General features: G+C 36.4%; 2 long non-coding RNA genes across 2 annotated transcripts in view; one reads left to right on the top strand and one right to left on the bottom strand.

Annotated features, from left to right (window-relative positions):
* Nucleotides 1–5,941: 5,941 nt before the first annotated feature.
* LOC141487704 (uncharacterized) lies at nt 5,942–7,348 on the bottom strand. The gene is made up of 3 exons (XR_012468495.1): nt 7,324–7,348; nt 6,819–6,859; nt 5,942–6,306 (listed from the first exon to the last, which is right to left on the bottom strand). It is a non-coding gene; the product is annotated as an uncharacterized LOC141487704 (long non-coding RNA).
* Nucleotides 7,349–7,485: 137 nt separating this feature from the next.
* LOC141508007 (uncharacterized) overlaps nt 7,486–25,496 on the top strand; it is a 28,355-nt gene continuing 10,344 nt past the window's right edge. The window contains exons 1-2 of the long non-coding RNA XR_012474315.1: nt 7,486–7,584; nt 20,480–20,563. This is a non-coding gene — a long non-coding RNA (uncharacterized LOC141508007). The remainder of the gene's footprint in view (nt 7,585–20,479; nt 20,564–25,496) is intronic.

The raw sequence follows: 25,496 nt of genomic DNA, 5'->3' as shown, positions 1-25,496 counted from the left end.
GTCACTTCTATTAAAGAGTTAAAAAGGAAAGAAGAAGAAAGTCCTTCAGCAAAACTGACATATCAGTCATATGTGGTAGTAAATGCAATATTCCACAGAGTATCCTCCCTGTCCAAAGAAGAGAGGGTGGCATGTTTTGTTATCTCCTCTTCAGGGTCAGTCTTCTTGATCATTGTAGTTACACTATTACAATATTTAATTTTGGGTTTTTTTGTGTGTTCTATTTTCATTTGTTATAATCACTGTATAAATCATTTCCTTGGTTTTAGTTACTTCTCTATGGATTAATTTTTATATTTTTCCATACTTTTTTGAATTCTTCACCCTCATTTTATATGCGTAATGTTTCATTATGTTCACATACTATGATTTATTTGACCATTCTCCAATTCATGGGCATCTACTTTGTTTTGTGTTGTTCAAGAAGGACTAGTACCTCTAATGAGAGAATTTGCTGAGCCTTTTTTGGGGGCTGCTCATTCACCTGTGGTGTTACCTGTCACTCAATTCTCAGCTATAACTCCAAGAAGCTGTAGTGTTAAGGTCCGAGAAAAGTCCCCAATTACAGAACAGTGGCACTCGACATGATCTAGATACAATAGCAAGGGTTTATTAAACTAGCTCGAGCTAGGGTTCCGTCCTAGGTCAGGGCTAGGATCCTGGAACCCTGAGTAAAGTGAGGAGAGACCTTATATATGGTTCAGTGGGGGATTTCCAAGCATCTGCCTACTGATTGTCTTGAGATGGTGTGGCATGTTCTTATTGGATGCAGGTCCTCGTAGAAGCCCCCCTGATGCATGGTCCGAGGGCTGACCAGGCAGAATCTTCAGAAGCTGATCTGGCAGAAACTCAGCTGCCTGACCAAGCAGAGACTTAGGGGCAGAATTTAGGCAACAGTCCACAGGTTTCAACACTCAGGATCTTACAGGCATTTGGGCTAAAGTTCACAGGTTTCGAAACTCAGGGTCTTACAGTAGTGGCCACACCCCAAGAAAACTGTCTTGACAGACATGCTGAACTAGGATGAGGGTAATTGCCAGACCTTAAACCTGTTGATGAATTAGGGGAATATCTACCTCAAACATGAGAAGACTTTCCTGGTAGAATGGACAGATGAGAACAATTTATTTCAATGGCCGTGAAAATGGCTGAAGCAAGTACAAAGGAGGGCTTAACTAAGCTTGGCCAGATATTGCCAAGGCCATTGCCAGGCGTCTTGACTTTTGTCTTGTCATGGACTTTGATAACTCTGGAAGAGAGGGGGAGGTTGATGACTTTGTGCAACTCTGCCTCCCTTAAATCTAATTCACAAGTGAATCAAACCCATGCTGGGATGTCATTGGTCTTCTTCCTAAATGAAGAATGAACAACAGTTCTTTGCTACAACAAACACTGCTGTACCTGGTGTTTCTCCAGCCTTATTATCCCAAAGAGACTGTCTATATCTCCCTGCAGGGTTCTAGTGGAGTGCCCCCAGGAGTTGTGTATGTCTCTTTTTTAGTGCCATTAACCTAAGCCACCATTCTAGTAGAGCTCTGTCCTATTGTTGGTTGTCAGTGACGAGGACCCCAGTTCCACTTAATGTCAATTTTACAAAAGGATATTTCTTTTGAAGATAAAGCAAGAACAAAAGTATAAACATCTTCTACAACACCTTAGGACACACTTTCTATCTTTTATCACCTCAGTCTCTGGGGAGAATGGACCCTTGTATTGGACCTAATAAAGTTTCTATCATTGGTCCCACCTAATTCACTTCAAAATATTCCACAACTCTGGAAGAGGTTGCAAAGGTTGTTTCTGGTTCCTAGGATCTGTATTAGCTAGTTGTAAAATCCAACCTGGACTTAACTTTCTGACTCCTGGACCTGTGTTGGCTTACTCTCCTGGCCTTTCAAAATTCACAAGGTTGAAACCTCCAGATTAATCTCTTTCACCCAACATAAAAGAACCAAGGTCCATATTAATTGGGTTTCATAAGGAGAATCTTCCTCTTCAGAAAGAAAGCACCCAAGGACTCATCTTAGAGCAGGTGTGTCCAACCTGTGGCCTGAGGACTGCATGTGACCCCTCAAATCCCATTCATGTGGCATTATTACATTTTATTATTATACTCATTGGCAATATGAGGCACATTGTAGTCATAAATAAATATTAAATTTTATATATGGCCCATGACAAGTTTTTATTGGGCAATGAGACCCAGAAGAGCTAAAAGGTTGGACACCCATGTTGACCATTGTCTTTCACTAGGGCCATCAGACAGGAAGAAGTCAAACCAAAGAGAAGACAGAACAAAGTTTAATAATGTCTCTGAAGGCCTAGTTCTAGTTCCTCCAGAGGCTACCATTCACCACAGGGCTAGCATCTTGGACCCAATTAGAGATTGTGTGCATGTCATGGCTCCAGATCTCTTCCAGATGCTTCCATTGTATGCCATCACAACTCTTTCTGGAGCAGGCTCCACAGCTTCTTCTGCCCAAGGAAATGCATCAGTAGCACACAGCATATTCATAAGAACTGGGCCCTGTGGCTATTTATATTCTCTCCCTATCTGAAAACTTTTCCATTCTCTGCAAATCAACCTGAGAGTGTTTTGAGCACATTGGCTTTGTCCCCATTCAGAAAAGACCTATATTGACCCAGGGAGTCATAAGCATTTTTCCCCCAAGGTTAAACAAGAAATAGTCAATGTGTCACAGTCATATCCAGTACCACAAATAAAGGTGAAAATCACAATTGTAATCAAATACAAAGTTATAAAATCCAATGAAGAATATTTCATAAGCTCTTCTAAAAACACCTCTGTAGTATTTAGCAAAGGATCTATCTTGTCTTGGTGCCTGAAATAGCCTCCAACCCAAAGCCAACAAAGAAAAAACAATCAGATTGTTAACAATGCTCTTGGTATTTTGTTGGTCAGTTAGCATTTTTTAAAAACACTTATTGTGTAATAGAAACCATGCTACATGCCACAGATATGAAGAAAGGCAAAAAAATGTCCCCAGTCTTAAGGGAGCTCATATTCTAATCAGTGTCTAACATCATTCTTTCTGTCTTTGAGCTCCTCAGTATAGTGGAAACTCACTTAGAGTTTACATATCTAGAATCCAGTTGAGAACAAGGAAGCCCCCCCCACCCCCCCTGCAAATGACTTTGAACAACTTAAAAAGATATTCTTGGACCTTATTCATAGGAAATGCCTTTAAACCTTCACTTAGATTCCATTTACTCTGATTTCACATATAATTCTAACAAGCTTAATTAAAGTATTGCAAGGTTGCTTTACATTCATTCTCTAAACATAAATACTGCTACATTTCCTCCTCAGGATTTGAGGGGAACCTCTCTTCTCTAATACCATTAGTTCAAGCTCCTCCTAGTGTTTTAACTCCATACTCTCCATTGTGAGATACCAGTGATTAGTACCCCATTTCCATTTAATTGCTTTTTTTACAAAAATGTATTTACTTTGAAGATATAACAAGAACAAAAGTATAGATATTCCTCTCCCTGCATTCCCAACTCCCTTACCCCCAATACCTCAAGTCATACTTCCTACCTTGGTCTCTGAAAAAAAGACCCAGACTGATGGTTTCTATCTAGCAATTGGTCCTACCAAATTCAAGTCCAAATGTGGCATTGCTTCCAGATAAGGACTTTTCTCAACTATTGCTGGGTTGGGTCCTGAAGGTCACTTTTGAGGGTCTTGCTTCACTGATGTCTTGCTCCTCAAGGTATCAATGCTGGTCTAATAGCAAAGCCAAGTGCTTTCCTGACACTTTTGAACTCACAAGGTTAGAATTTCTAGGCCTTTCATAAAGAACAAATGAAGAGGCCAAGGACCAAGTCTTGTTTAATGAGCTACTTGTTGGTCTCAATAGCAAGGACTCATGGTCTATTGTCTTTCATCAGACACTATCAATGGAATCAAACCAAGAGTGAGCAGCCAAAGAAAATGGCCAAGGCTCTAATTATTAATGCTTTTGTTAAAGTATTCCAAATTCAGCTAATTACATTGCAAGGAATGATTGCAATCAATCAGAGGTTGCCATTAACATCTAGTTTCCAAGGGGCGGTTAGGTGGTGCAGTGGATAGAGCACTGGCCTTGGAGTCAGGAGTACCTGAGTTCAAATTCAGCCTCAGACACTTAATAATTACCTAGCTGTGTGGCCTTGGGCAAGCCACTTAACCCCATTGCCTTGAAAAATATAAAAAAAACCCAAAACAAACAAAACCCATCTAGTTATCAAGTGTTTATTAAGCTCTTCCTCTCTGTTAAATACTCTATTATATACACCATTTACCATGTGGTTAGCTGACCAACATTTCTCTAAGACACTTACATTACACATTTTTGGAACTCCCACAGACCTAAGTTTTTCCATGTTTTCCACTTGGAATATTTGTATCAGGAGAGCAAACTGATGCACTGCAAATCAACAAGTCCTTTGACCAGTGAGGAGAATTTAGAAGATTGGATTTTTAGGGGGAGGAGGAGTGGGTTCAGATTACTACTAGAGAGAGATAAGAAAACAGCAACAAGCAGACATTCTGATTTTTAAGGGAAGAGACAAAAATCCTAAAAATCATGCATAACTTTTAAAAACATCATAGGTAAGTTTTTATTTGGCAATATTTTTGTTATTCTTAAATCAACAAAAAAGATATCTATAATTTTCTCATTTTCTTTTTGTACTTCTCTTGAAATTCTAAAAATATAATCTAACCTCTTCCAAATTTACATTTTGTGCCAGCCTCTGGGTGCCTGGTTTATTCATTGCTTCTTTCCTGGCTAGGTCATTCAAACAATTTCTTGGCAGGCCTTTTTTTGCTCCTCTGGCTTGTAGAGCTACTACCTAATTGTTCAGAGCACAGAACTCAGAGTTAGACTCTGCATTCTAATTTTGGCTCTGCCACTGATGGATTGAGTGACTTTTGGCAAGTCTGTTTGCCTCTCTGTCTTCTTTATCTGCAAAAGAGCAATGTTACTGACTTATCTCTAGAAGATGCTAGGTACTTTAATGAAGAAATAACATAGAGCTATTCCCTTAAATGCAGACTCTTTTCTATTTGTAATTTGCTTCTTTAGTTAGAAACCTGATGTGTAGGGGGGGAAAATCAATGTATTCTTTTATTCACCAAATTCCCATTTGGAGTCAGATGGTATCACTTGATTCCTTTTTAATACACTACAATCCCTGGAACATAGTAGACATTTAATAAAATGTTTATTGACTGAGTGAAAACCACTTAATAGAATGCTTTACAATCTGTTTGAGTGAGTCTCCTTTTTAATAATTTTTTAAAATGATGAATATCCACATGATAGTACTTTCATTATTAGCATCCATTGATAAAGAAAATGCATGTTGACAAAAAGCTAGTAAGAATTCACCATTTTAAAAAAGTTTTAATATCTTTTAATTTTATCTTAGAGTTATTTCCATAAATACTCCCCCCCCCTTTTCTCCCCTCTTCATTGAATCTTCCCTTGTATCAAAGAAAAACAGTTAAACAAAAACATCTGATACAGTTACCTCATCTGGAAATAAATATAACACTCTCAGTAGTGTCTGAACTTTCTTCTGAGATATGTTTCATTATCTGGTCTTGGATAATTATTGATTTGTTAATTATTTAAAGTTCTACTTTTTTAAAGAATTTTTCACATGCCTTGTTTCAATCATTGGTAGGTTCTTTTGTCTCATTAGTAATGCTCTGAAATGAATTTTTATTTTATTAATCACAACAATATCTACATATATAAAAGACATAGTTTTATACAATCAATGAATGGATTAATCAGATAATTCACAAGTATTGATTAAGCCTACTTAGCATGTTCCAGGTGCTATGCTAAGTGTTGGAAATACAAGGAAAAACAAAATCACAAAAGCAGTCTCTGCCCTCAAGGAGCTTATATCTAGTGTTTGTTTATTAACCTGAGTCATGATGCATATTTTGTTGGAATTAAAGTTCAATATGACAATGCTTAGTGTGTACATGGATTCACAGGCTTTTTGTGATTATTTAATAGTAACTCCAGGGCCTCTCAAAGACAAAGAAGACATATCTGAGGAACACATGTGAGGATACCTCCTTGTTTCAGTCCATCCTAGAAAATTTTGATGGAGATGTCAGAAAAGTACTAGACAGACAAAAGAGATAGACTTTTGTTTTACCATACCTTAATTTACATAAAGAAAGATTGTAGTTCTCAAATGAAACAGCAATGGGGAGAATGAAGAGCAATAAATGAATACCACCAGGGAAGTCACTGAATTTCATGTATGATGGTTTTCCTGTTAAATATATAGGAAAAGGAAGAGGCAATGTCAGTGATCATTCTGAAGTCTGGAAATGGTGCTTTTGGACCTGCCCACACCCAACTTTACTGCCAATTGTATCCTGAAGTTGGAATCTTGTCTCTTCTACTTCATGGTAAACTGTTAAGGCCATGGGTCTTAAAGGAAGAGTCAGGTTCTTGCTCAGATAAATCTCATTGATTTTCCTCCTTTGATGGTTCATGGAGAATAGTGCTGAGGATTGACCAAAAAGGCCTTAATGAAAAGGGATGGGTAATGTCATTTTTATCATGATACCTGGGAATTTATAGAAAGACATGGGAATAGATGGACTAAGAGTAGAGAGAGCATGTAGCCAATAGTGATAGGGGTCCCCCCAAATTAGAAAGGATTCTTTGAGACATTCTGACTACTCTTCTGTACTGTGGTCTGTGCCTGGGAAGCACTAGTCAAATATTGCCATAAGAAGGTATCAAAGTAAATGGAAAGATTCCTTTTTGCTCACTCACTCAGCAAACATAGATGAAGCATCTGCAGGGATGTGGCAGGCCTGGAGATACAAAGACAAAGACAAACAAGTCCTCAAGGAGCTCATATTCTATAAAAGGAGATCACATAAACATGTATAAATAGAAGTTAATTTTGAAGGGGAAGTATTAGTTGCTGTGGTAATCTGGAAAGACTTGATGGAGATCTTTAGCTTTCTATAGGAAGTCTTTTTTTATTCCCCAGTTAGTAACTATGTCTACTCTCAGACCTCATATAGTATTTCATTTTGCAACTACCATATTTATCATATGATTTTGTATTTCGGATACAAATTGATGTCTTCTTAAAAGTATTAACTCTGTATTTCAGATTTCTTAACTAATATTTATTGAATTAAATTTAGGGAAGGGATCTTGTCTTCTCTAAAATGTATATATTCCCCCTATCTTTAGCATAGTTCTATGTTCATAATAGGTACTTAACATATATTTTTTGAGGTGGTATAATAATGGTACTGGTACTCACTGAGAGTAACCCTGTCTGCTTCCAGTCAGTGTGGAAGGACTTAAGAACTTTGGGAATGACAAGGCAATACCACCATTATTGGCTACAAAGCAGCAAGAGTACTTTAGAATTTTGAAAAGGGGCGATTCATTCTAGGGCCTTTGTCTTCTTTCCACAGGTGTGAAGATTGCATCAGGGCTATTTGAACCTCTCTAGTAAGGGTGGAAGGAGGAGTAGCACCCTTCCCTCATGGAAGTTGCTTCCATATGACAGCTAGAGCAGGTACTTTGCTAGATGAACTGAGCCTGGACCTTGTAGGTCCTGTCTGTCTTTTCTCCACATTCTTTCCTTCTCTGAATATAAGCAACTGAATAGTGATCTTGAGATAGGCATGTATAATCTTAGAGACAACTTCATGAGTTAAGAAGTTTGGAGAACTGGAATCCCTTGGCTAGAGTTGATTAGATAGATGAGAAATTTCTATATTGAAGAGAATATGCTGACAAAGGCAAGTAGCTCAACTCCTACCAGAACAAAGAGACCTGGAGGGAGTTGTTTTGACAGTGCAAAGCCTAAGTGAAATCTAAAATGCCTACTCATCAGTCTCACAAAATTGCTTTACATTTTGATGTTTTAACCTCTTGGGTTAGTATAATAGCAGGTATAAGTTACTACAACCTGTTTTAAATCTACCAATATGCACTTGTGGGCTTTATGCATTTTTTTTTTTGTCTAGAAATAACTAGGTGTCCTATACCTGAGTTCTATTGTTTCTTAGGTACCTTTTAAATCTCCTCTTTGGAGTGTCCCTATACCTGCGCCAAACTTAGATTTTAAGTGATTACACTGGAGCAAACAGACTCTAGTCATTCAGGAGCAGAAAAGGGGGTGCCTGGATCCTCAGGGGTGCCCGTGTCCATGGCAGTGGTGACAGGGTCCAGACCTCTCAGCCCAGGGATTGGCAAGGACAATTGGTAAGCTCCACAGGAAAACTCTGCTGTACCAGAGTGAGAGTGGAGACCCTGGAGACCAGGAGCAGGTCTTGGGGAGTCACCAGAGAGGGAACCACCCAGCAGCTGCTTCCAGCGTGCTCAGCCCATGGATGAGGTAAGGGAGTCAGAGGAGATTACAGAAGTCTCTTTACTATCCCTGTGGCAGGACTCTATTGCTTTGCCCATATCAGATCCAGGTCAAAATCTGTGGTCCCTGTCTCAGGAAAAGGAACAGAAGCACAACAGAGCTCATTTTGAGCAGCAGAGCATGGACTTTTCCTCATAGTTCCCCAGGCACAGAGGAGTGCTTGTAGTCATCCACAGATCACAGTACAGGAGAGTAGTCATAGTGTCTCATAAGACTTTGGAGGAATTCAGAACTTGCAGATCTCTGGGGGGAGTGGGACCCTAAAAACCACTACAAAAACTCTTAAAAACTTGGACAGTGCATCCTCTACCCTGGAAGCAGAGCCCCACCCTAACAAATAAAATCAAGTCATAGGCTAGGGAAACGAGCATACAACAGAAGAAAAAAATCTGACCACAGACAATTACTTTGAACCTATGGAGGATCAAAATACACAATAGGAAGATAACAAAGTCAAAGTTTCTGAATCCAAAGTCTCCAAGAAAAATATGAATAGTTCTCAGGTTATTGAAGATCTCCAAAAAGACTTTGAAAATCAAATAAGGGAGGCAGAGGAAAAGTTGGGAAGAGAAAGGAGAGCATTGAGGGAAAATCATGAAAACCAAGTCAACCACTTGGTGAGGAAGATTTTTAAAAAACTAAAGAAAATATCTTAAAAACCAGTTTGGATCAAATGGAAAAAGTGGTCCAAAAGGCCAACGAGGAGAAGAATGCCTTAAAAAGCAGAACTGGTCATATAGAAAAGGAGATTAAAAAGCTATCTGAAGAAAACAATTCCTTAAAATGTAGAATGGGAATAAGGGAAATTAATGACTTTATGAGAAATCAAGAAACAATAAAACAAAACCAAAAGAATAAAAACTAGAAGATAATATAAAATATCTTATTGGAAAAACAACTGATCTGGAAAAAGAACTAAGAGAGATAATTTTTTTCCAGGAGAGATAATTTAATAATTATTGTACTACTGGAAAGTCATGATCAAAAAAAAAAGAGCCTAGATGTCATTTTTCAAGAAATTCTCCAGGAAAATTGCCCTGATATGCTAGAAGCAGAGGGTAAATGAGAAATTGAAAAAATTCACCAATCACTTCCTGAAAGAGATACCAAAATGAAAAATGCCAGGAATATTATAGCCCTATTTCAGAACTCCCAAGTCAAGGAGAAAATATTATAAGAAACCAGAAAGAAGCAATTCAAATATCTTTCCTCTCTTCAAAGACCTACACTCCCCTTCCCTTACCCCATTTCCCTTTTCCCATTCTATTTTCCTCTAGGGTAACATAGATTTCTATATTGAGTGTATATGTTATTCTCTTTCTGAGCCACTTCTGATGAGAGTAGGCTCACTCATTCCCCCTCCCCGTTCCCCTTTTCCACTCCACTGCAAAAGTTTTTTCTTGCCTCTTTTATGTGAAATAACTTACCACATTCTACCTCTCCTTGCCCTTTCTCCCAGTGTATTCCTTTCTCCCCCATTAACTTCATCTTTTTAATATAGTATACCTTCAAATTCAACTCCTTCCAATGCCTTGTCTATATATGCTCTTTCTAATTGCCCTAATGAGAAGGTTCATATGAGTTATCATTATCATCTTCCCACGTAGGAAAATAAGCAATTCAGTCCACCTTCCTCTCTATGCTTCACCTGAGTGAAGAGAGGGAAGATCATGTGAGAGGGTAGTTAGATATAACACATTTTTGAGGAGGGACAGGGTGAAAGAAGAGAGAGAAGAGAATAAATGGGGGTAGGGGGAAATAGGATAGAGGAAAATACAGTTAGCATTAGTAATTGTGGGGAAAAGTATTGATGCAATTTCTCTGATGGACTTATGATAAAGAATGTTATCCATCCCAAGGGCAGCTAGGTGGTGCATCTGGCCTCAGACATTCAATAATTGCCTTGCTGTGTGAACTTGGGCCAGTCACTTAACCCCATTTCCTTAAATAAATAAAATTTAAAAGATTGTTATCCATCCCAAAGACTGATGGTGTATGACTACCAACTGAAGTATATTTTTTCCTCACTTTTTTTTCTTGAGGTTTCTCTTTCTGTATGTGTGTGTATGTGTGCATGTGTATGTGTGGTTATATTTACCTTTTTTTTTTGGGTTTTTGCAAGGCAAACAGGGTTAAGTGGCTTGCCCAAGGCCACACAGCTAGGTAATTATTAAGTGTCTGAGGCTGGATTTGAACCCAGGTACTCCTGACTCCAGGGCCGGTGCTGTATCCACTGCACCACCTAGCTGCCCTCTATATTTACTTTTACAACATGACTATTGTAGGAATGGTTTTTCATGGCCACATATTTTTAACTTACACCAAGTAATTTGCTTTCTAGTGGGGGGGGGTGGGAGGAAGGGAGAGAAATTGGAACCCCAAGGTTTTAGAAGTAAATATTGGAACTTGCTTTTGCATGTAACTGGGGGGAAAATTAAAAAAAATAAATCTAAAAAAGAAAATTCAGCAATAAATATCACTGAATTTTCCTATTCACCTCAATGACCAAAGATATATTGATCAAGTCACAAGATGAGATTATTAAATGTCTACTGTATGCAGGTTCAAGTCATATATAGGTAGTGTTATAGAATGGGTCTGCTTTGGAGTCAGAAAGACCTAGATCCAATTCCTGCCTGTTATTATGGTAAGTCATCTAAACTCAAATACAGGCAAATATCTATGGCTATAAATTGCATTAGTGGAGGAGTTCCCCACTTTTCTTGTAGGTGTTCCCTATATGGAAGAAATGATAGGATCCTCTCCACAAAGTGAAAGGTACTCTGATAATCATCGAAGACAGGAAAAAGAAAATGGATAGTCTTGACCTTCAGAAGCTTACACTCTGCTATAGGGAAATATGCACATAATTAAATGTGGTAAGGGCAGCTAGGTGGTACAAGAATTATAACACTGAATCTGGAGTCAGAAAGACCTGAGTTTAAATCTGTCCTTATATATATTAGCTATGTGACCCTGAACAACTTAACCTCTTAGTTTCTTCATCTGTAAAATGGGATAGTAATGGTACCTCCCTCCTAGCATTAAATGAAATAATAAATGTAAAACACTGACCACAGTGCCTGGTGCATAGCAAATACTATGCACAAGTAAGTTATTATTATAATTATTATGGTTATAATAATGGGACAAAATAGTATTTACATTAGACTTACATATAATATCAAAATCAATAAGTAAAAAAATATCAAGGGATCATCCTTAGTTTCCTTAAAAAATGAAAACAATGTCCCACAAACTCACATTCCCTATGCAGAGTGCCAAGCTGACTGAAAGCAACTAGAACCTTTCCAAGGAGTTCACTCATCCTTTCCTTCTTCTTTCTTTTCTTCTTTCTGCCCTTCTTCTACCTTCCATCTCTCCCTTCCCTTATTTTATTCTTCCTTCCTTCCCTTTTTTTTTTTAGTTTTTTGCAAGGCAAATGGGGTTAAGTGGCTTGCTCAAGGCCACACAGCTAGGTAATTATTAAGTGTCTGAGACCGGATTTGAACCCAGGTACTCCTGACTCCAGGGCTGGTGCTTTATCCACTATGCCACCTAGCCGCCCTGCTCCCTTCCCTTCTTGTTTCCTCTCTTCCTTCTTCCTTTTCCTTCTTCTTTCCTTCCTTCCTTCTTTCTGCCCTCCTTCTTTCCTTCATTTGCTCAAGCTCTTTCCCTAAGATTGCTACCTAACCTTTGCCTCTACCACCACTTCCATCTACATCACCTTCTCTAACTCCTCAGACTTATCAGTTACTGTCCCTTTATGCTTTATTCTCTTTTTATTGCTACTGTGTTAGGATTATCATTCAATTAGCACTGGTCTTGGAGTCAGGAAGACAGGAGTTTGAATCCAGCTTCAGACACTTGACACTAGCTGTGTGACCTTGGGCAAATCACTTAATCTTGATTGCCTCTAATTCAGGGCCATTTCAAGTCATCCTGATCCATATCTGAACACTGGACCCAGATGGCTCTGGAAGAAAAAGGTGATTTAGCACAGCCCTTCCTCACTAAAATTCAGTTCATGTGCTTGTCATGGCAACACCTTCCTGATGTCATGGTCTTCTTTGAGAATGAAAGACAAACACCACCCAGGTTGAAGTTTCAGGGAAGGGTAATTACACCTTTCTTAGATCTGTATCTCTGCCTTATACCTCTGTGTAGGGGGTGTACTCAAAAGGATTGCTGGCATCTATGTGACTTTGGGTAAATCACATAAAAGCTCTTTCTTCATTGTAAAATGAAGGGGTTGGTCTTCTAGCACTAAATCCTTTATACATTCCCTGTAAAATGGGGACAATAATGACATGGCATTAAATGCATAATTAATGTAAAAATCACGTATTTTTATAAATTAATGAAAACCCTTCTTTTTGTGGAGAGCCTTGTGGAGAGCCTGAAAGATTATAACAGTATAATGATAATTATTTCTCGATAGGTGACCGAACAAACACAGAGAAAAGATGAATGTTTCCATTAACAGCTAGGATCCAAAGAGTGATAAAACTCTAAATTGTTACCATTTCAAACACATCCTTGACCTGAAGACCAAACTGGAAAGACAGGATGTGCAAACTTATTACTTATTAATGTTAGCATCAAAGAAGAAAAAATTAAAGGGAAGATGTAGTTAGAGTATTAACTTGTGCTTCAAGAATGCTCTATTCCTTTTGGGTGTGACCCCTTTACTTTTAGTGAGGGTTTAAGATCAATGTCACTGGGGGAATGGAGTTTAAATGTAGAATCTAGACACCCACTTTGAAAAACTTTGAGATTAAAGAGAACCACATCAAATATAACCAGCTTTTCCAATTCTGAGTTTGAATCCTAGAGCTGGATGTGAGCAGTTTAATGGATAATCCTCTGGTTAGACAAGTCAGATAGAATCTTTATGAAAGGTAACACAATTTTGTTTTTTTTTCTGTTGGTTACTATCATGAGGATTCCACAGACAAATTACTGAAAGCATTCCCTCAGTCTTAATTAATTGCAAGGTAAACATCTTTATGGGAAAAAAACACCTTTCTTTCAGGGGCTACCTTTGCTAGTGAGGTTCTCAACATATGGATTATGGATATTTGAAGGATGAAGGATCTTTATAAAAAGGTCCCACAAATCCATATATGAATCTATAAACAAGCATTTACCTTATATAGGCAGCTAGGTGGTACAAGAATAGAGTGCCAACCACTAAGATGCAAGAAAAATTATCTTTGTGCTTTCTTTCTGCCTGACTGTGGCGGTCTAGATTGAATAGGGGGAATACATGAGGTGGCTGAACAAGCTATCACTTCATGTGATAGCTTTGAGTCCTTTTTCTAATTTTTAATTTTTTGGTAAGGATTTTGGAATGGAAATAGGACAAACCCAGCCATGCCAGTCTGCTAGATCTTTTGACTCAAGCGAGTTCTTTAAAATTAGTTTGGAATATATTTGGAACTTTGAATATAGGTCAGATTCTGAAATAGGAATTGTAGAATGAGACCATTTTGAAGATTAAGGGCAGAGGTATGACAAGTCTGAATTGATTTTAAAGCCTAGCATTCCTAGTTTACAGTTACAAGTCTCCTAGTTAATACTAGATCATGGTATTCCCAGGCTGATTTTTTTAAAAAGAAGCTCAAGTGTTTAATTCTCTAAATAAAACTGAGTTTTATGTCTGAAAAAAAAAGAATAGAGTGCCAGACCTGGATTCAGGAAGATTCATCTTCCTGAGTTTAAATCTGACCTTAGATACTTAGTAGCTGTGTAACCTTAGGAAAATCACTTAACCTATTTGCTTCTATTTCCCCACCTGCAAAATAAGCTGGAGAAGGAAATAAAAAACCATTGTCAAGAAAACCCCAAATGAAGTCACAAAAGTCAGACATGACTGAAACAACTGAAAAACAACAAATATATATGTCCATATCTATATGTATTTGAACATGTCCATATCACTTAACATAGAGGCACTCTGTGTTCCCTATCATGGGAGTGAGTGTAGCCTCCTTTGATTGGCTGAGCAGCTGCAGTAAGCCAGAAAAAGCTGAATCTTTTATATAGGCAAGACTAAGGTACTTAATCTCTTTTTCCTACTCTCTGCTTCCAAAAAATAAAAAAATTCAGAGTAAAAAAAAAAAAATCACAATTCAAGCCTAGCATTAATGCTATGAATTGAACTGGTGAGAGAGGAAGGATTCCTTTCCTCTCTCTACTCCTTCTTTTATTACATTTACAAGAAATGGGTTGGAGTGTTTGTCTTGTTTTGCTATGTTTGTCCTCAGTTTCAGGTGTCAACAGGAAATGTAGTGGGAAATGTTTGCCATAGCTCCTATAGTCATTTTTTTTTAAAGAGTAATGCTTTAAGGACAGTGAAGAGTCAACCTGCTGTTGAATAATTTAGAGTAGGAGTCTGTGAATGGATTTCAAGGAGAAGATGAATTTGGTTGAAAAAATTAGCATTTTTTATCTCTACATCTTTGGTTTTTTTGTAATTTTTTATTTTATGCATTTAAAATATTATTTTAATAAAGGATCCATTGGATTTATCAGACTGAGGATATACAGGAGTATATGACAAAAAAAAGTTAAGAACCCCAGATTTTTAGAAAGTTAAAAAGCATGGCTGACCTCCTATGACTGTGCATAAAAATGCATATAAAAATTTCACATAGAAACTGAATACTGTACATCCTGAAAACCCAGAGTTGTGTTGGAGCCATGACCATCATGTGGCTAACATCAGGACTGGAAAACCTCTCTGATACCTGGAAAAGCATTGTGGTTTGAGGAGAGAAGAAAGGGATCAAAGGTAGATGTTGATACTAAGACCAGAGTCCAAAATGCAAATGAAGATGCTGATTGGTTTAAATTATATGCAGAATTTATACAATTTGCACTATTTAGTTCTTCCATACTTCATGAGGGAAAATATTAATGTGTGAGTTTTGGAGAAGAGAATTTTTCCTTCTTTATGAAAGGATACTTGGGAGGGATCCTTTCCTTTGGAAAGTAGATATGTAAAGAAAAGTTGTCTCCTCAACATGTTTTTGATTTTTAGCTTACCTTCCCAGAGATTTTGGGAAATTTTTCTTGGGTAAGATGGAAGTGTCTCTCTTTTGGTTGAACAAAAATGTCTTACTCCCCCTTGTTGTTTTTCATTCATGTCTGTATCTCTGACACCCCACTTCAGGTTTTCTTGGCAGAGATGCTGGAGTGATTTGCTATTTTCTTTTCCTTACTCCTAGTAGGAGAACTTATTCAAGCTATATATTATCTATTATATATTATTGTATAATTTTCTGATTGTAAAATGGTTGGAAATATAGGTTTACTTGCTATTTACTATTTTGTGATGGTCTTTTGTGTAACTTTGGTGGGAAGGAATCAAGCTTTCAGGAAAAAAACTTTGGATATTTCACCCCATTCTTTTTAAAATGATAGTAACCAGAAAAGCACTTGAACATAAAAAATAATTTATACTCTTGGCCAGCAATATTTAGTATAGTATGTTTTTATTTTTTAAAACCATACATACATATATGAACATACATATATGTACATATACATATAAACACACATATAGATACATTACATATACATGCACACTTACACATACAAATCAATATATCTACATGCATACATACATATCTCTTTCTCTCTATGTATCTCTCTATGTATCTATCTATCTATATCTAAAATTCCTTTCTGGAAAAGAGCAGGTGGAACCTACTTGTCCGCTCTGCTCTTTTCAGAGAGGAAGTACCGGACTAGAATTACATATATCTTCTCTCACTGGAGACAGGTGGACAAGATTCTTGAGCTTCATTTAGACAAACCTTATGGACTTCCCTATAACCTATACAGGCAACACACATGTGATAAGCAAAAAAAAAATTAAGTGTATATTTAACATTTTAAATTAAAGTATTATCTTTTGGTCCAATTGAGAGAAGACACTATGACATGACAGAAGTTCTTAGTGCAATAAATCTAAATCTAAATCTAAAATTGTTAACATCCTTTTAAAGAACAAACCATACTCCCATTCTTCTTCATCATCACTATTAATAAGAGATAATAAAATGACTAAGTGTTATTTTTGGTAAAAATAATGAAAATCATGGCTCCTACTGGGATATTGTTTATACAAGAGAAAAGTAACACAAGAATTTGAAATGAGAAGAGTAAAAGGCCTAGAGATTCTTCTGTAGGAATAGATTCAATTCCTCAGTGAATACCTTGGCTAACTCTACAGCTTGACTCTTCATAAATTTTTGTTTGAATAGATAATTTCCCATGCAAGGGTCTCAATGTGCTTTTCCATAATACCTAGAGGTTTCAGAAAACTTCTGTTGCTAAAATGAAAGTATGTTGTTTCAACAGACATGTTGGAAACCAAGGATAAATTCTACAAAGGATTCTATTAAGGTATCAATAAGATAGTATATGTGAAAGTACTTAGTAACTGAAATATGATGTAAATGTATTCCTATTATTATCTGTAGATTTTCTCACTATTTTCACTTAAGATCTCTGAGACTCATTTTTTCATTGATAAAACAGAATATTCATTACCTACTTGGTAAGGTTATTTTACAGATATTTTATAAATCACTAATAATGTGATGCTGATCCTCAAAAAAGACATTTCACTCTAGGCATTTTTCTTTGTCTGCCTCACCTGAAATTCTCTTCCTCCTCATTCTGCCTCCTGGCTTCCTTGGTTTCCTTCAAAATCTAGCTAAAGTATAATTTTACAAAAGAAACTTTCCCTGATTCTACTTAATTCCATTGTCTTCTCCCTGTTGATCATTTCTAATTTGTTCTTCATATATCTTGCTTGTATATATTTGTTTTCATGTTGTCTCTCTCATTAGACTGTGTGCTTCTCAAGGGCAGGGGCTTTTTTTATTTTTCTTTGAATATAGATCTTAGCATAACTATTTTGGCATTTAATAGGTACTGCTTAATAAATACTTGACTTGAAGTGCTAGATAAATGTCAGTCTTTTAAATATTACTTATTAATGGTGATGATAAGATTTCAATTTTCCTAATTTACTTCACTATTTGCTTTAATGGGAAAACAATAAAATGGTGCTATTATGCTATGGCTCTTTAAATTTTTTTGTGTGTAATTATTCTTAAGTGAAAAATCAGTCCCAACAGTTTCTCTTACTCTTGATTTTCACACTACATTAATATTGTAAATGAGATTTTGTTTCAGCCATTATCTAGTGTGATATTAAACTAACATTGGCAGCAAAGTATGTAAGTTATCAAAACAGTGCTGCTGTTTGTCAAGCAGGGACTGTCAGTTGCCGAACATATGATTTGGTTAATCACAGACTCTAGAATTTTTATTTAGTTTCCAGATATCATGAAATTACCTAGGATGTATATGGTATTTATTATGCTTCATGAGATGGTAAAATAAGATATTATGCTTCATAGATTTAAAGCTGGAAGGGACCTTTGAGGTCACTGAATCCAACAACCTCATAATACAGATGAGGAGGGAAAGCCTAGGGTCATATAGTCAATAAGTATCTGAGGTAGGATGTGATTGAAAGTCTTCTTGGCTTTAAGTTCAGTCCAACCACTAGCTTACCATGTGTCTTTCTGTTATCCTTTAGGTGGTCTTCAACTTGATTTCTTTTTTTTTTTTTGCAAGGCAATGGGGTTAAATGGCTTGCCCAAGGCCACACAGCTAGGTAATTATTAAGTGTCTGAGACCAGATTTGAACCCAGGCACTCCTGACTCTAAGGCCGGTGCTTTATCCACTATGCCACTACGCCACCCCTTCAACTTCATTTCTTCAAAAACTGTAATATTCTATTACTTAAAGTCACATAAAATTGGAGAATATTGGTGTAAAAAGAATAGGTCTTTGTTTCAAGGAGAATTTTGGAGTCATTAAAACCACTGAATAAGCTCCCAATGTGAATACAACCCCAATTCTATTTACCTCTGGACCCAATTACTTCTCCATTACGGATCTTTTCTAGATATATGCAATACTGAGTCAATTCTTTAAATTATACATCCACTGTAAATCACTAACTGGACAATAGATATTCTTCATCCACTTGTTTCTTCCTGTATGGATAGTAATATTCTTAACAAGGAGAGATAAATAAACTTGGAGGACTAGTATTCAGTTTTTAGATTCATTAATATAAGTAAGTTACAATATTGTTTATTTACTATACATTGATTACTTCAGTCATTATATTTGACTACAATGGAATCACATCATATATGCAATATGTGAATTGATTCAATGATACTTGCACACCCAAAAAGAGATGGAGACAAAAACAATTTGAACAGAAAGGGTAATTCTTCCCACCATTACACTGAAGGAGCTCTGGAACATGAGCTGGGAGGAGGCATCTGGTCATGGTAAGCCATGAACAACTTTTCATTTTGCCTATTTTTAGTTGAACACATATGAACTTTGGGGGCATACTTCTGGACACATGACTAAAAGAAAGGGTATATATATATATATATATATATATATATATATATATATATATGAAAATGCCAACGTGCTTTTTACATATATTATCTCATTTGATCCTCACAACTACCCTGGTTGCAATTGATATCATTATCTCCATTTTACAGTTGGGGAAACTAAGGCAAACAGGTTAAGCAATTTGGCCAGAAGCACATCCCTAATAAGTATCTGAGGCTAAATTTGAACTTGGGTCCATTGTACCATTAACTGTCTAAGTGGCAAGGCAATAGGGAAATGAAGAACCCCTCAATTGGCTGTCCAGTCAAGAGTTATTGGATAAAAGAATAGATAAACAAAAGTAACTATTCATCTCTGCTCCTCTCTCTTTTTTCCATCAATGAAATGTTCCCATTTCATCAGATGAAAAACATTGTTTCCAGTTGTAACCCAAGAGTCAAGTATGTGGGAGATTAGAATGTCTCCCAGTCAGAATCCACATGGCTGTAAATACATGCTGTCTCTTTCTCTCAAGTTCATTCTTTCCCGATCCTCAGTAAACATGGTAGATGTGTTTAGAACTGGAAACAACCTTGTACATTCTGCACTGTCCGAAGTAGGTCTGTGGGTACAGCTGTGGCAGCTAGAGTTTCCCCTAGGCTAACAATATCTGACAGGAAGGGAAGCTTCTAAATTAAAGATAAGATGGCAACTGATAAGAGAATCAGGCCAAGCTTTGATTGTATTGGGTCTAGTTGGGCAATGTAGAGCTGAGGCGAGATATAAAAAGTCTGGTTAGCAGTTTTGCAAAACCACATAATGTAATCTGAAATTTCCAGATAACTATAACCATGTTTATAAGTTAAGTTACTGAAACTGTTAATTCTGTTAATATGAACGATGATTCTTCCATGTTTATAATTTTTTTCTTTGTAAGAATAAGTTCCATACTCTATTCCTATTTGTACGCTAAGTGCCTTTTTTACCCTCTCTCTTAGAGACATAGACTTGTGACATAACTTAAACAATAAGCAATTTTTCTAGAAGTGACAGGGTAGACTAGATTTGTGAACAACTCAAATATGAGAAAAGAGAATCTAATTCCACTAACCATAGGTCATGCTTTCTGAGGACTGTATATAGCCCATGAAATACAATGGATGGGTACAGGACAGGGAGGGACAAATGTCCCTACCCCTGTGGATGAGGATGAGTAGTCACTTAGTGTCTCAATGTAATTATGTGACTGACTTTTGAAAAATTGATTCCAATCACCTCAGATTCTCTTTTATTTCTTTTTGAACTAATGTTATTTGTCCTATTACTAACAAGTCTATTAAGATTGTCTTATGCATTGGTAGGGACACACTGGGAAATTTTCAAGTGCCCTATAATTCAGTTTTAAATTTTATCTGTACCTCTAATAGAATTTCCCTATGTGTGAAAAATTCTGGAGAAATCTTGATATATACAGAATGAAAGAACATCTGGAAATATTTGTCTAGATATCTAGTGGAATTGTCCTATATGCTAAAGGAATCATGACATTATTTTCATCCAGGGCAATTTGATTTCTCTCTCTTTCAGGGCTACATGTGGACATTCGGAGCAGAACTACCAAAATGGGAGGAGAAGACAAATCTTTCTCCCTGAGTCATACATACCAGAAAAGTTAGTTCCTAAATTTCCTCTGATTGAACTGAACCATGCTTTGTACAATCCCTTTTAAATCTGATTTTTGTTTCCTTTTCTTTGTTTTTAATTTTTTTTTTTTAGGTTTTTACAAGGCAATGAGGTTAAGTGGCTTGCCCAAGGCCACACAGCTAGGTAATCACTAAGTGTCTGAGGTCAGATCTGAACTCAGGTACTCCTGACTCCAGGGCCGTTGCTCTATCCACCGTGCCACCTAGCCGCCCCGACTGCGCCACCTAGCTGCCCCAGTTTCCTTTTCTTTGTGAAGCTGTCTTAGTGCCTTCTCTGTCTTCTGATCAGTAGTTTAGTTGAGTAGTGTAAAAAATAAAATGTTTTGCTTCAGAGATTGACTTTATTTAACCCTCATGTAGGATGCAATTCCACTGGATAGTAGAAGATTGCTACAAGTTCTTTATTTCTTCCTTGTAATAACAATAACAACAACAATAAGAATAATAACACTAATATTGGCAACTAGTTTTTAAGCTGAGTCTACTGGGCAAGCACTGGGCTGAGCACTTTACAATTTATTATCTCACCTTGGAAGTTGGTGATTTTGTGGCCTCCATTTTGTTGTTGAGAAACAGTAAAACTTGCCCAGGGTCACATAGCTAGTATGTGCCTGAGGTCAGAGTTGAACTCAGGTCTTCTTGACTCCAGGGTGTTCCACTGTGTGCCCACCAACTTCTCCTTTTCATTTGCTCATAAAATGTCTGCATTTTTGCTTTTTTCTTAAAAGTATAGAACTGGGTTCTGATTAGTGTGAATAAATAAATCCTGCAAATTGGTCATATGTATTTGTATTTGTACTAGTCAAAGTTATAATTTTGTTAAATATCATAATTAGTTCCTTTGATATTGTTGTCAGTTGTTTTCAGTTATGTCCAACTCTTGGTGACTTCATTTGGGGTTTTCTACGCAAAGTTTCTCCAGTTCATTTTACAGATGAGGAAACTGAGGCAGAGTGGAGTGACTTGCCCAGGGTCACAAAGCTAATATATATGAACTCACATCTTCCTATTTTAGGTCTGGTCCTCTATACATTGTATTATCTAGCTATCAAAGTTGGTTCTCATCTAGTGCAAATATACTGCAAATATGAACAATGTAGGTACTTAATGGGATCCACTGCAATAACTGAGATTTAGTTGTACTTCATAATCATAGGGGATAAATCTCATCATTCCCTTTTCTATAGATAAGGAAACTGAAGCTCCAAAGTATGAAGTGATTTTTTCCAAGCTCACATATTGAGAATGTGGCAAAATGGGAACTTGAACAGTTTTCTAAGTTTAAAGTACTTTCTATCATATTTATATCACAAACAAAAAAACACAATAAATAAGCAAAATCTTTACTGAAATATTTTTTTTCAGACAGTAAAGTAGACTTTTTTCCTTGTTATACTTTGAAATGAGTAATTTTATTAATCCTGTTTTAGGAAATGAAATCTTTTCTCTAACATTTCATGGTGAAATTGTATGTTTTTCTCAAGAACAAGTCATGCCAAACTAACTTCATTTCCTTTTTAGGTAGGATTACTATTAGTATAGAAACTGTTTCATGATTTCAATCAAGCATGTGACAAATTATCTCTGGATATCTTTGTGGATAAAAATAGTAAACTATGGGATGGATGATAGTATTGTCAGGAGGAAGAATATTGGGGCAGGACAAGATAACTCTCCCTTGAGAATTTTATCTTTTATTCCTTGAAAAAAAAAAGAATTAAACTTGTTCTTCTTTGCACCAGAAAACACAAAAGGAGCAATGGGTAGAAATGACAAAGAGGTAGATTTTGATTTGATCAAACTTCTTAAAAATTACAGCTATCTAAATACCTGTGTTTAGAAGAAGTGAATTCTCTGTTACCCGAGGTCCTCAAGCAGAGGCTTAATGACTACTTTTCAGAAATGTAGAAAGAATTTCTGTTGGGTTGGAGTAGATGACCTCTGGGCTCTGAGATCCCTTGATTATGTGATTGTCCAACATTTTTTATCAATGATTTGGATGGAGACATAGAAGATAAAGGTTTAAACTTCGCTTTCCCACAAAGCTGGGAAGAATAGATAATACAGTTAATATGTAAGATGGAAATAGATTGAAAATGAACTTGAATAGAGTATAGGGCTGGAAACCCCAAGATAAATTTGAGGAAAATCAATATAATATCTTGTACTTAGTTTGAAAAAAAATCAAAAGCACAAATGAAGATTATTCAGATTAAGGGGGAGGATGGTGAGGAAATTGAATAAAAATGAGAAAGATATTGAGGGTTTTAGTAGACTATAAACTATAAACTAATGGTAAAATATTCTTGCTAAACAAGAGTAAACATATATCACATTAATAGAAGTGCAGCAATGAAATTATAAGTACTCTGTACTAGTGAACATATCTGCAAGTAGACAAAGATGAGGAGGGAGAGAATTCCAGACAGTGATTGCCAGAGAAAAATTTTGGAGATGGAAGATGACATTTTTTTTGCTAGAGGAATAGCAAGGAGGCTAGTATCAACAAACAAGAGGATTTTACATTTGTTTTGGAGATGATAAAGACCCCTGAAGTTTATTGAGGGGAAGATGGAAGTTGTGACTTTGTCAGACCTGTGCTTTCAGATAACCATTGTTGATGTCTGAATGGAAGATGCAATGGAGAGACTTGAGGCAGAGCTATTTGTAGGTCAACTGGTGTTGGTAACATATTGCATATTCAGAATAAGAGATAATGAGCAGTGGAGGGTAACACCTGAGTTATGTGCATGGTAGGATGATGATGCCCTCCACCCTAATATATTATTGATTTTAGAGACTTTGCCAGGTATATGAAGACTAAACCAGTTCTCTGCCTTTTGCCTTAATGACTCAGCCCCCTAGGTTACCTCTAATTGAACATCATTCCATCTTTAAACAGAGTATACATCCCTTTTCTCTAAAGCTCCAAGTCTAAGAGAAATCTACTATATCTCTCATCTAATATAAATAAAATGAAAAAACAGATTGCTTTTTATTGTTCAAGATTGTTAACAACTATAAGTGGTTAGCCAGATCAAAAGGGAGAATTAAGGAAGATCTAGGACTAGTATCCTATAAATGTATAAATGTGTGTGCAGGACTGATTTAAAAAAATAAACCATTGCCCCTCCATTTTGATCATTTTTACTCTGAAAAAAACCTGGATTTTTCTTTCTTTTTTTTGTTTCAGACCTGTCATGTCTTTAGACTAAGAAACTCTCTCTCTCAATATGATTGTGTGATCATTCTGCTATTTGTTATATTAGGAAAGTTTCCTGAGTCACTTAGAAATTAAGAGCTTGCCCAGTATATAACCAGTATATGGCAGAGGTGGAACTTGAACAAAGGTTCCTGACCGAGACTAGCTTACCATGTACTGCACCACAGTATTTCTTTTTTCCTATCAGTCTAAGATGTAGCACATCCAAAAGTAGGACCACATGCTATTTTCAGGGAACAGGAGAAGGAAAATGTTTGAATTCTCTTTTGTAGGTCCCTAGGTATTAGAGAACCTAGTCTAGAAATCAGCTGGTATTATCAGCAAGCTAAACCTTTGATTCTTATCATGTCCTATTATTTTCATGACATTGTCCCATTAATCATCTTTTTTTCCTCATGAATTTCCAAACTCTTCCTTTCTTTTAACTTCTTTCTTTCATCTAAAAACATATTCAAGTTTTCCCTTAAACTTTATATCCCCCCTCAACAAACCCATTTCTCTTGGCTCTGCTGTATCTTCAAACTACTGTTCTAGTTCTCTTCTAATTATTGCTGAACTTATAGAGTGTACTTACTATCTCTACTTCCTTATTAACCATTCCCTACTCTATCTAGTTTCTTCTCTGACTACTCCATTGAAACAACCTTTTCCAAGCATATTAATAACCTCTTTATAGATAAATCCAATGGTTTTTTAAATTGGAGCTCATTTTCCTTGACCCTTTCTGTAGTATTTAGTATTCTTGACCAGCCTCTCCTTCTTTAGATCCTCTTCTTTCTTGGTTTTCAAGATATTGTACTCTCATTATTCTCCTTCTACCTAACTACTTCTCTGTCTCTTTAATCCACTCAAAAGTAGATGTCCCTCCAACCTTCTATCCTTGGCTCATCTCTTCCTCTCTATTTACACTCCCTTCAAGATGGCATCAACTTCCATATCTTCAATTTTTTACCTCTTTGCAAATGATGCCTAAATTTGCATCCCCTATCCAAACCCCTTTCTAGAGTTTTAGTTTTCTTTTTCCAAATGTCTATTGAATATCCACCTCCATCTAAATAAATCACCAGAACCTCAAATCTAACATGTCCAAAGTGGAATTCATTATCATATCTCCTCTGAAACTTGACTCTCCTATTTCTGCTGATGGTGCAACAATCTTCCTCCTCACCCAGGTGACTCATGTTTCATTCTTCTTTATTTTGCCATTTCAAAGTCAATTACTTGCTAAGTTCTGTCAATTCTTCCTTGGCAAAAATCTCCTACATTTATCTCTTCATACTTATTTTCACTGAAAATATTCTTTTTTCAATCTCAACTAGATGATTTTAATGCCTTCTAACCTCTCTGTTTCCAGTCTAACCCCTCTCCAATCACCCTTTACATCACAAGAGATGTCTTCCTACTGGTGTAGTGGAAGAAAACAAGGGGTTTGGACTAAGTAGGAATCTGGGTTTGAATCTCTGGAGTAACTTATTAGTACTATCTAGTCCATTAAATCTCTCAAAGTTTCAATTTCCTCAACTATAATAAAGTTTATAGGACTTAGGATCAAATAAGTATAGATAAAGTACTTTAAAAATATTAAAGTCATAATTAAAGATTAGTTAACATTAATAACAATCCAATAATAAGAACATCACTCCTCAAAAAACCTTCAGTAGCTCCCCATTTCCTGGAG

The sequence above is a fragment of the Macrotis lagotis genome, chromosome 1 (assembly GCF_037893015.1).
Source record: "Macrotis lagotis isolate mMagLag1 chromosome 1, bilby.v1.9.chrom.fasta, whole genome shotgun sequence".
In the NCBI taxonomy this organism is placed as follows: Eukaryota; Metazoa; Chordata; class Mammalia; order Peramelemorphia; family Peramelidae; genus Macrotis; species Macrotis lagotis.
This window is presented reverse-complemented; position numbering and strand designations above follow the sequence as displayed.